The following is a 13,362-nucleotide window of genomic DNA, read 5'->3' on the forward strand; positions in this document are numbered from 1 at the left end:
AATACCACCAAAAGAAAGCTCTGTTTGTGGGAAAAAAGGACGTAAATTTCGTTTGGGTATGGCGTCGCACGACCGTGCAATTGTCAGTTAAAGTCGCACAGCGCCAAATGGCAAAAAGTGGCCCAGACGTAAGACAGCAAAATCCTCTAGTGGTAAAGTGGTTAAGACCCAGCAATGTAATTACTGGGACTTTGTGCTTCTCTATGTAATGCAGGCAGATTATGGGAGCCCATAAGTAGAGATGAGAACTGCCTCCATACTCCTCTCAAGAGCCCTCAGCCCTGATTACTCTTGGAGGCATAGTTTACACTTTCCATTAGATGTGGTATAAACAGGCGATTGAGCCTTGTTTTTTACCGCCTTCATAGCTGCAAAGACAGCCATATGGTGGTATACACAGGCAACAATGATCCCTCCCCCAAATTGCATTTAAGTGAATAGGACCGTGCTGCTTCCACGTGCGAGTTACACAATTGAAGTGTAGTGGTGCGGGCTTTTAAGGGTTAAAACAGGCAGTGAGAAGGGGCAACTTAATGGATTGTTTTTAGAAGGGTTAGGGCTAGTGTAAGAAGCAGTTATGCAAATATATATGTGCCTTAACCACTTGCCTTCTGTGCACTTAAACCCCCTTCCCATCCAGACCAATTTATAGCTTTCAGCGCTGTCACACTTTGAATGACAATTGCTACACTGTACCCATATGAAATTTTTATCATTTTTTTCACACAAATAGAGCTTTCTTTTGGTGGTATTTAATCACCTCTGGGGTTTTTTATTTTTTACAAAAAAAAAAGAAAAAAGACAGAAAATTTTGAAAAAAAAAAAGTTTTTCTTATTTTCTGCGAGTAAATTTTGAAAATAAATAAATTTTTCTCCTTCACTGATGTGCGCTGATGAGGCAGCACTGATGGGCACTGATAGACTGAACTGATGGGCACTGATGAGGTGGCACTTATGGGCACTGATGAGGTGGCACTTATGGGCACTGATGAGGAGATACTAATATGCCGCACTGATAGGCGGCACTGATAGGCGGCACTGCTGGGCACTGAGGTGGCACTGAGAGGTGGCACTGCTGGGCACTGAGAGGCGGCACTGACGGGCTGCACTGACGGGCGGCACTGATAGGCACTGGCGGATGGCACTGATGGACACTGATGAGCACTGATGGGCGGCACTGATGAGCACTGATGGGCAGCACCATCAGTGCCCACACTCAGTGCCCATAGTGCTGCCAGTCAGTGCTCATCAGTGCCTAGATGAGCAGGGACTGACTGGCAGCACTATGGGTACTGATTGTGGGCACTGATGGGGGCACTGATGGCGGGCACTGTGGGCACTGATGGTGGGCACTTTGTGTATGTTTTTTTACCTTGTGTAATCAGGGCACTGGTGATCAGTGCCATGATTACATTCTTCTGTGTCCCCGGCGGCTGATCGGCTCTCCTCCTTCCTCACACTGCAGTCTCTGTGTGAGGAAGGAGCGCTGGCGATGAGAGATGATCTCATATGTTTACATTTGCACAAGAAAGCCCGCAAACAGTTTGCTGAAGACAAACAGACTAAGTACAAGGATTACTGGAACCATGTCCTGTGGTCTGATGAGACCAAAATAAACTTATTTGGCTTAGATGGTGTCAAGTGTGTGTGGTGGCAACCAGGTGAGGAGTACAAAGACAAGTGTGTCTTGCCTACAGTCAAGCATGGTGATGGGAGTGTCATGGTCTGGGGCTGCATGAGTGCCGCTGGCATTGGGGAGCTACAGTTCATTGAGGGAACCATGAATGCCAACATGTACTGTGAAATACTGAAGCAGAGTATGATCCCCTCCCTTCAGGGACTGTGCCGCAGGGTAGCATTCCAACATGATAACGACCCCAAACACACCTCCAAGACAACCACTGCATTGCTAAAGAAGATGAGGGTAAAGGTGATAGATTGGCCAAGCATGTCTCCAGACCTAAACCCTATTGAGAATCTGTGGGGCATCCTCAAATGGAAGGTGGAGGAGCGCAAGGTCTCTAACATCCACCAGTTCCGTCATGTCGTCGTGGAGGAGTGGAAGAGGACTCCAGTGGCAACCTGTGAAGCTCTGGTGAACTCCATACCCAAGAGGGTTAAGGCAGTGCGGGAAAATAATGGTGGCCACACAAAATATTGACACTGTGGGCCCAATTTGCACATTTTCATTTAGGGGTGTACTCACTTTTGTTGCCAGCGGTTTAGACATTAATGGCTGTGTGTTGAGTTATTTTGAGGGGACAGCAAATTTACACTGTTATACAATCTGTACACTCACTACTTTACATTGTAGCAAAAGTGTCATTTCTTCAGTGTTATCACATGAAAAGTCTTAATAAAATGTTTACAAAAAATGTGAGGGGTGTACTCACTTTTGTGAGATACTGTACATGTACACAGTATATATTTTACAACATAACTATGGATATGACTCCTGTTCAGACGGTTTATCTGATGCCTGAATGCTGAGATTGCCATCTACAGTCGGCTCACTGACATGCTTTCATGCTTTTATATCAGAAAGTACTGTAAAGCTATGAATAGTATTGGGAAATCCTGCAGTGTTATTTTAAAATAGGCAAAACAGATGTACAGACCTGAAAATTAAATTGTACATATGTAGTTCATGTGGAGTGGTCCCGTGAGTGCCACATCCCGGATATAAGACCTGAAAATTAAAAGCAGATACCACAAACTGGTTCCTAGGGCCCATTCACATATTGTGCTTCAATTCACAAATCATTGTGTGTTTTTTTGTGCAGTACGGCATCCCTTTGACTGTTAGGAGACAATTAAAGTGGTATTAAATGTAATACATTGCGGCTTACTAATTCTTAGATGTGGTGGCTGCATTTGTTTTATTTTTTAGACTTTTCTCCTTTTTTTCGCCTGGTGATCAGGCCAGTAATGGTGGCCATACACAGTTCAATAAATTATCAATTTATTTTATGATCGATCTCTCTTGATAGGAATAATTGATCTAATTATAGCTCCTTGTAGGCCTTTTTAGCCTACAAGGAGAGAGCCTAGGAGATTAAAGTAGCGAAGTTTTACCAGAATTGGGTCACTAAGACTCCGTTTACACTATTGCGACTTGTTGTGCGACTTGACACACAGCAAGTCAAAAGCCATTCATTTCAATTTGGCCCGTTCTAACTGCTGCGACTTCAGTCGCCGCGACTTGAAAAGTAGTTTGTGCACTACTTTTGGGCCGACTTCAGTGCGACTTCCTTCTATAATGAGGGACAAGTCGCACTGAAAGCCGCAAACAATTTACACTACAAAGTCGCGCTAGAAGTAGCACGACTTCGTAGCCGCGATAGTGGAAACGGAGCCTAAAAGGAAAACTAACCGCTTGCCGACCGCCGCAAGTAGATATACTGCGGTGGTCAGCCCCTCACAGGCAAAGTGACGTATATATACGTCACTAGCCTGTGAGGCTCTGGGGAGCGAGCGCACGCCGGTGGCGGTGCGCTCCCGCGCGGTCACGGACCCCCCCGCGCGTGTGACCGGCGGACCCGATGTCCGCCGCTCACTCTGCGATCGTCGGGGGAGAGGGAGAAAGTCAGGCGGCTTGTGTAAACAAGCTGCCTGTCATTCCCCCCTGTGTAGAAACACTGATCATACGGTTCTACTATGTAGGACCGTTGATCAGTGTTCCTACAGCTCAAGCCACAGCCAATCACAGTTAGAATCACGCCCCTAGGGACACACACAGCCCCTCCCTCTCAAATAAAGTTAACCCCTTCACTGCCAGTGTAATTTTACAGTAACAGTGCATATGTATAGCACTGATTACTGTAGAAATGTCACTGGTAACCCCAAAAGTGTCAAAAATGTCAGTCAAGGGTCCGGTCTGTCCGCCCCAATGTCGCAGTACCGCAAAAAAAAATCGCAGATCACCGCCATTACGCGTTAAAAAAAAAACAACAAAAATGACAAAAATCTTTCCCTTTGTTAGTAAACGCGATAACTTTTGCGCAAACAAATCAAAATACGCTTTTTGCGATTTTTTTTTTTTACCAAACATAGGTAGCAGAAAACAAATTGGCCGAAAATGTTAAAAAATTTTGATTTTTACTTTTTTTTTGGGGGGGGAATTTCATATAAAAAAAATGTGAAAAATATTGTTATTTTTGCAAAATTGACGCTCATTTTTTGTTTAAAGCGCGTGATCCAAAAATCGCACAGGTGATCAAATACCACCAAAAGAAAGCTCTGTTTGTGGGAAAAAAAAGGATGTCAAATTCATTTAGGTACAGCGTCGCACGACCGCGCAATTGTCCGTTAAATTCATGCAGTGCCGAATCGCAAAATACCCCCTGGTCTTTTAGCAGCCAAATCCTCCAGGGCTTAAGTGGTTAAGTCCTGAGTATTAATTGGCTCCCGTTTCCAAGATACAACTTCAGGTCAAAATTGCATCCAAATTACAAGGGGGATGTGCGAATATGCTCCATAACTTTTCTGCAAAATGTGATATAGCAATGATAATGGTGCCACACCAATCATTATAAATGTAACTTTTTTTTGATACCAATAACATAACTTTCCATTTATTCATTGGTTTTTCATGTAACATTTTCATGCTTGGGACTGCAAAAGGCATGGACTTTTCCTTCTTGTTTAGCTAATGACGCAGATAAGTTGCACAAATAATCAGGGCCGTCTTACGTCAAGGGCGCGCTGGGCAGTTGCCCGGGGGCACCACTTGCATGGGGGGGTCCCACCTGTCCAGCGACCCAGCCCCAGCCAAGTATTAGTCCCATCTCCCTGTCGGCTCTGTGCTGCTGTCAGGCCACTTGGGCTGTGGAGGGAGAGCCCACAACTGCAGGAATGCCTGTCCGCCTCCACGGAAACAGGCACACACAGGACATTCGAGTCTGACTCCCGTTCATGTGTGTGTGTTCACCAGATGCAGCCGCCGAACTTGGAAGCTGTCATTAGCCTGGCACTGCTGTCAGGCTAATCGGGCCACAGAGAGGTGCCCACAGTAGCAGGAGTGCCTGCCTGCTTCCAAGGTCCGCCGGGAGACAGGCACATACAAGGACAGCCGCAGTGCAAGCTGCAAGGGCAGGGGCAATGCTTAAAAGCCTAAAGTGGAAGCCAGCATGGCAGAAAGGAAAGAAAGACAGAAAGGGTAAGTTCTAACTATTTTTTACGTGCAGAAATGAATATTGTCTTTGCTCAGAAAGCCAAAACCTCTGCATGTCACTTTCATTTTCTATACAATTGATGCCCAAATTAATAAGTATATCAGTGGATTTTATTTTTTCCGCTTTTTAAAAAAAAATATTTATAAATTTTTTTTTGTTGCCTTGTTTTTTTTAATTATTTTCTAATTTGTTTAAAAAAATTGCTTTTTTAAATAATTCTTTATTTATTAATTTAATGTTTAAACACTGATTTTGTTGAAGGTACCAATAAATATAGCCTTATTGATAATTTGCACTTTTATTCTCCTGGGTGATTGTGTAGGCAGGGCCTCAGTGCACTGCATTGCCCGGGGGCCTATAATGCTCTTAAGATGGCACTGCATGTAATGCAACAATAATGGGACCCAACTCTTGTCCTGATCCCCTAATTTGTGTCCACATTATAGGTGGTATGCCTTTTTACCAATGCGCCATACTGCACTTTTGAGATGCAAACAGGCCCTGGACAAGGGGTTGGCAGGAGGGGAGGGTCCCCTGGGCACTGTGATATATTGTGAGGTGTAGGGTACCACAAAGAGATTGAGAGGGGAGACGATTTTTGTTGGGAGGAGGAGCTTGGAGGGCAGCATGGGGTAGGAATTGCTCTAGGAGGGGAATTTTAGGGTGGATGTGCTAAGAGTGGTGATTCAGGGGTGATTTGTGTTGGTAGGGGGATGGGAGAAGAGGATTGGTGCTAGGAGGGTCGATTTTGGGGGGTGTGTGCTAGAAGATCTGATATGGTAGACGGGGGAGGGGATTTGTGCTAGGAAGAGATTTTTTTTTTTTTGGGAGGGGGGGGGGGGATTTGTGATAGTAGGGATGATTGGGAGGTGTTATTGCTAGGAGGAGGATTTGAAGTAGGGGGGAGAATGTATACTCAGACGGGAAATTTGAAGGGTGGAAGATTTGTACTAGGAGAGGTGATTTTTTTGGGGGGAGGTATTTGTGTTGGGGGGTGGAGGGGGCAGAGATTTGTGCTGGGAGGGGGGATTTCAGCAGGTGGAGGATTTGTACTGTGAGGAGGGAGAATTTATGCTTAGGGGGGTAATCATCCAATTTTTTTTGGGGGCTGACGCATAATACTCATACATCTTGGGGGGAGGGCGGAGTTTCTCATGTTCGTCCTGGGCTCTAGGTGACCTTGCCCTGGCAATGGATGCAAATGTATCCTCGGCACAAATTTAGCAGAAGTTATCTGCGTTGTTTACACAGTTTCGAGGCATCTTTTGAGGGAAAATATCACGCAACTGTTCCTTGGAAATGTTAGGCAATGAAACTTTCACAAGTCACCAGATGTAACTGTATGATGCGTAGATCTGACCAAGACAAATGTACCTTGCAATAAAAGAACAATTATCTTGAAAAATTTAGCCAACCAGCACCTTTATCACCTGTTTTCTAATTCATCTAAATATGTAAAATATCAAAATATGTAAGAATTTCTACATTTTATCTTGGAGGTCGGAAATTTCCCGAAATTTGTAAACCAGTGTAGTTGACAACTAGCTTGATCCATATGCCACACACACAGGAGTGGATTTTAATTAATCAATAGTTAAGATACAATCAATAATTATGATCGTAATACATCGATTGCATGTCTGGTTCTATCATGTAATCTCGTAATCTGATTGACATATGATTGTATTCATGAACAAATTATCTGAGTGTTGTCAATTGATGCAAAACAGTTGATAATTTTCCACACTGACTGATCTTTATGCAGCGTTTTTCACACCTGTGTGAATGTGAAACCTTAGGCAGCCCATAGATTAGTCTTTTTTTTTTTTTTGTCAACCAGTAAGTTGAACATAAAAAATAATGACCGATTTCCCCATCCACACATTTAACCACTTGCCGACCGCCGCAAGTAAATATACTGCGGCGGTCAGCCCCTCCTGGGCAAAGTGACGTACCGGTACGTCACTCGCCCACGAGCCAATAGGGGGCGCGCGCCGCCGGAGGCGCGCTCCCGCCCCCCGCTCATTCCCTGACGTCCCCGCGCGAGTGACCGGAGGCTCCGATGTCCGCCGGTCACTAGCGATCTCCCGCTGGAGAGGGAGAAAGGCAGGCGGCTAATGTAAACAAAGCCGCCTGTCATTCTCCCTGGTGTAACTGCAGAGACTATACGATTCTGCTATGTAGGATCGTATGTCTCTGTGGTTACATCACAAGCCACGCCCCTTGACAGTTAGAATCACGACCCTAGGGACACACTTAACCCCTTGATCACTAATAAAGTTAACCCCTTCCCTGCCAGTGTCATTTTTACAGTAACAGTGCATATGTTTAGCACTGATTACTGTAGTAATGTCACTGGTACCCCCAAAAGTGTCAAAAATGTCAGTCAGGGGTCCGATCTGTTCGCCGCAATGTCGCAGTCCCGCAAAAAAAATCGCAGATCGCAGCCATTACTAGTTAAAAAAAAAAACAATAAAAATGACACAAATCTTTCCCGTAGTTAGTAAATGCAATAACTTTTGCGCAAACCCATCAAAATCTGCTTATTGCGATTTTTTTTTTTTACCAAGAATATGTAGCAGAAAACAAATTGGCCTAAAATGTTAAAAAAATTTTGATTTTTAAATTTTTTTTCGTTGAGAATTTCATATAAAAAAATGTGAAAAATATTGTTATTTTTTCAAAATTGTCGCTGTATTTTTTGTTTATAGCGCAAAAAGTAAAAATCGCACAGGTGATCAAATACCACCAAAAGAAAGCTCTGTTTGTGGGAAAAAAGGACGTCAATTTAATTTAGGTACAGCATCGCACAACCGCGCAATTGTCCGTTAAAGTCACGCAGTGCAGAATCGCAAAATAGGCCCTGGTCTTTGAGCAGCCAAATCCTCTGGGGCTTAAAGCGGAGTTCCGGCCTCGGGGGTCAATTTGAGCTAAAAATACCCCCGGGACAGTCAGGGCTAGTACGATCCATAATGGATAGCCTCTGAACTGTCCCGGGTCGCACTTACCTGTAAGAAGAAATACTTACCTTGAAAATTTCTTCTCCAGCGCTGCCATCTCAGGTGTGGGCAGCTGAAGCCGCAGCGTCCCTCTTCGTGTCCTTTTCCCTGACGTCGGAGTCCCACAATGCACTGCACCGGCCCCGCTCGTCACTTCCGGTGCAGGCGTGGCATCCCTGCACAGCTTCTGGGCATGCACCGGAAATGACGAGCGGGGCCGGTGCAGGTGCATTGATTCCTGGGAGCGATGACGTTCAGCTTCCAGGAATCATCGTAAACCGGAAAGTGACGGTGCGGGCCGCAGAGGGAGGAAGTGGAAGGAAGGTGAGTATATTTTCTTCTATAACAAGGTAAGTGACCAAAAAAAAAAAAAAAACACCTTACATTGTATTCTGACAGTGGGGAAACTACCCTGTCATCAGAATAAACTGATCAGCACTGCTGGGGATAGCTGGTTGTACAACCCCTGGCAAAAAGTATGAAATCACCACTCTTGGAAAATATTCATTAAATTCTGTAGGAAAAAAAATAAATGAAAATCTCAGACATGCCTCAAAACTATTTTCATTTAACATTCCAACCTTCTGGCTTTAAAAAAGAAATAAAACGGTAGTTAATTGCAACTGTTTTTGCAGATCAAGCAGAGGAAAAATATGGAATCACCCAATTCTGAGCAAAATATTATGGAATCACCATGTACTTTGCAGTTCTAAAACAAACCTCTGCATCTGATTACATCTGCTAATTAGTCTGCAGTTAAAAGAGAGTGCATCATGAGTCCAAGACGAGAGATGTCAGTTGAAACAAAGGAGAGGATTATAAAACTTCTTCAACGGAATGTTGCAAAAGATGTTGGTTGTTCACAGTCAGCTGTGTCTAAAATCTGGACCAAGTACAAATGAATTGGAAAGGTTGTTAAAGGAAAGCGTACTGTTAGACCAAAGAAGACATCAAAGCGTCAAGATAGAAAACTTAAAGCAATATGCCTTGGAAACACAAAATTTTTTTTTAAGGGTTCCTTCAAGACCCAAAAAATAATTTAAGGGTTCCTCTGGGCTAAAAAGGTTGAGATTCACTGCTTTAGAGAATTCAAGCTGTTATAAAAGCCAGAGGTGGTGCAACAAAGTACTAATGGTGTGCTGTAGTGTTTTTTTTCATGATTCCATAATATTTTCCTCAGAATGGTTCCATATTTTTTTTCCTCTGCTTGATTTTGCAATTGACTACAGTTTTCTTCCTTTTTTTTAAAGTGTTTCTTAAAGCCAGAAGGTTTGAATGCTAAATGAATGATGGTGCACATGAATCAAAATTTGGCTGGTACCTGCTTAGACAGCCTGCGTTTCAATCCATATATGGCCAGGCCTAAATCTGCTAGTAGATGCAAGCAAAAACAAGGAAGAAAGCCGCTCAGGTGCAAGTTCAGCACTCGGTGCAGGTCAGATCCGCCATCCAAGCATGTAGACATCCAAAAGAGAGAGACCGCACTCAAAGATGTTAAATGAAAATCCTTAGGACTCCTTTATTCTCCATAAATCCAACAGACAGCAGACAGACAGTGCAATACACGAACAGACGTGTCGGGTTGACGCGTTTCACGATAAAAATCGCTTATTCATAACCACACACGTCTGTTCGTGTATTGCACTGTCTGTCTGCTGTCTGTTGGATTTATGGAGAATAAAGGAGTCCTAAGGATTTTCATTTAACATCTTTGAGTGCGGTCTCTCTCTTTTGGATGTCTAAATCTGCTAGTAGATCCAATGCTCCCCTTCCCCAGACAATGCCGCTGTCGAAAGGTGTCTCTGTTGCTCCTTCATCCAGAGCGGAGACATTCTAAAGCCTCGTACACACGAGTTGAAATTCGGCCGGGAATTTTCGTCCGACGACCGATCTGCTGATTTTCAGCTTGTTAGTATGGTGCTCTCGGCAACCGACTCCGACTTTTCGGCCGAAAAAATTCTGGTATGCATGCTATAAAATTTTTGTCCACCGTCAAAACACGTCCGATTTTTGTGCAGTCAGTACAGATTTCGACAGGGAAAATTCTTATGAGCAAGACTGGGCATGCTCAGAGAAGAAAGAACACAAAGAAAGGAATCCAACACATGACATCACTTCTGAAGTAGAATTCTGTCGGTCGACAAAATTCGTGTGCAGTCTAGGCACATTCCAACCAGCAAAACACCACTCTGGACAAAAGACGGACGACCGGTCGGCGGAAATTCGTTGCGTGGGTACTAGGCTTAAGACAGGAAGTGTGTCACTGGTCAGATCACTGGGTGAGAATAAAGGGGAGGGAAAAAATGTAAAAAGGAAAACGAATGCAGTCACCAGATTTAAAGCTTTCTAACCTGCAGTATACTTATTTTTTGCTTTGTGATCTAAAACGCTTTACCAACCATTAACACAAAAAAAAACTGAAATAGAAAAACTGGCCAATGTGTACTGCAGCCAGTCTGACAGAAGCCAGCAAAAGTTCAGCTGGCTTTTGTCAAAGGGGCATGACCAAAAATGGTCTGCCTATCGGTGCTTTCAGCTGACCAGAGTGCTTTGGAGGGAGGCGTCCCCCTGTCAGAACACAATAGCACAGCAGGGGAAATTGCTGTACTAACATTGGATTGTTAGTACAGCGGCTCCGACCTGAGCTGTTAAGTTTTTTTTTTTGTGCAGCCCTTCTGGGTAGAACGAGAAAATTAGCAGTGTGTACCAGGCTATAGGGTGACACTTCTGATGAATGGCTTCACAGTGCACCATCATTCATGTGTTCCTGTACTGAGCTGGGCCCTTTAAACTTGAAGTTTAGTGACGTTTTTTATTTCCGGTCACATACCTTACCTGTGATGAAGTGTATCCTACATCCTGCCTGCTTAGGTTTCCTCTATGAACCTTCTCCTCTGTCATGTCTGCTTCTCCAGCACTGAGGGGCTCTAACATTCCAGTACATTGAAGAAGGTCCATACAGGTGTCTGCCCCTTTATGTCCTCTCCTCCAATAACAGGGGTCCTTACATTGTGTTCAAAGGTTGTAGCCCCCTCTCTGAAAGGGGAAGGGGGGGATCCTGTCATTCATCCACTCTTCATTCATCCACCAAATATGTCACATGCTGTGAACACAATGCAAAGACCTCTGTCAACAGAGATGAGCAGAGACATAATACCTTCCATAATGTACTGCAATGTCAGGTCCAGTCACACATAATACAATCTGGGTGTACCTCATTGTGTGATCAGATCTGTAAACATTCAGATGGTATACAGTTCCAGTCACAACATAATACAATGTGATTGTATACAGATCTGATCACACATAATACAATCTGACCACACTATGAAATACAATCTGATTGTATTATGTGTGATCAGATCTGTACACAATCAGATTGCATACGGTTTCAGTCACAGCATGATACAATCAGATTGTATACAGATCGGATGACACTGAGATACACTCTGACAGTGTGGAGTGTGTGTGATGAATATATTGGCCATGCTCTCTCTTTAGTTCTAGCAGAATGCTCACACTTGTATTATTATGATAGTTTTGTCTTTCTACACAGTGAGATGTGGATCGTGTGGTTGTAGATGGGTCAGTGTGGTGAAGGGTAGGTACGGAGGTAGGTAGGTGTGTGGAGTGTAGGATAGGAGACATGAAGATGATGATGAATGGAGGTGACGTGGATGAGATGATCGGTAGGATGGGGATATGTAGGGAGGTTGGTGTGTAAGAAAGGACACATGGAGATGATGATGAATGGAGGGTGAGGCCCCTTTCACACAGGCGGACCGTTCAGATCCGCCTGTCCGTTTTTTTGGCGGATCTGAACGGATGCCCCCATGCATCCCTATGGGGCATCGGATGTCAGTGGAGACATGTCTGCTTACATCCGATCCATCAAATCTGGACGGATGGAAACCCTATTTTCCATCCGTCCAGCGGATCGGATGAGAACGGACTGACAGTCCGTTCCCATCCAATTCCCCCATAGAGATGCATGGGGAACTGACAGCTGTGTCTCCGCACACAGCACGGAGAACAGCTGTCATCTTCCTGCTCAGCGGGGGATCGGCGGATTGGTCCCCCGCTGAGATAAACGGAGTCCGTCCGACGGACGGATGGTGTGATTGTGAAAGAGCCCTAATGTGGACTATAGTAGGTGAGATGACTGGTAGGTATGTGAATAGGAAGGATAGGACACATGGAGATGATGATGAATGGAGGTGACGTAGATGAGATGATCGGTAGGTAGGATGGAGGTAGGTAGGTGGGTGGGATAGGAAACATGGAGACAATGATGAATGGAGGTGATGTGGATGGGATGTTCAGTAGGGTATGGAGGTAGGTAGGATGGAGGTAGGTGGGTGGGTTAGGAAACATAGAGATGATGATGAATGGATATTACGTGGATGAGATGATCTGTAGGGTATGAAGGGGGGGAGGTAGGTAGGTGGGTGGGATAGGACACATGGAGATGATGATGAATGGAGGTGACATGGATGAGATGATCGGTAGGGTATGTAGGGAGGTAGGTAGGATGGAGGTAGGTGGGTAGGATAGAACACATGGAGATGATGATGAATGGAGGTGACGTGGATGAGATGATCGGTAGGGTATGTAGGGAGGTAGGATGAAGGTAGGTGGGTGGGATAGGACACATGGAGATGATGAATGGAGGTGACGTGGATGAGATGATCGGTAGGGTATGTAGGGAGGTAGGTAGGATGGAGGTAGGTGGGTGGGATAGGACACATGGAGATGATGATGATGAATGGAGGTGATGTAGATGAGATGATCTGTGGGTAGGATGGAGGTAGGTGGGTGGGATGGGAGGTAGGGTATGTAGGGAGGTAGGTAGGATGGAGGTAGGTGGGTGGGATAGGACACATGGAGATGATGATGATGAATGGAGGTGACGTGGATGAGATGATCGGTAGGGTATGTAGGGAGGTAGGTAGGATGGAGGTAGGTGGGTGGGATAGGACACATGGAGATGATGATGATGAATGGAGGTGATGTAGATGAGATGATCTGTGGGTAGGATGGAGGTAGGTGGGTGGGATGGGAGGTAGGGTATGTAGGGAGGTAGGTAGGATGAAGGTAGGTGGGTGGGATAGGACATATGGAGAGGATAATGAATGGAGGTGACGTGGATGAGATGATCGGTAGATCTCTGGCGAAGTGTGATCAGCAGA

Source organism: Pelophylax lessonae (assembly GCF_965119305.1).
Source record: "Pelophylax lessonae genome assembly, chromosome: 8".
Lineage (NCBI taxonomy): Eukaryota > Metazoa > Chordata > Amphibia > Anura > Ranidae > Pelophylax > Pelophylax lessonae.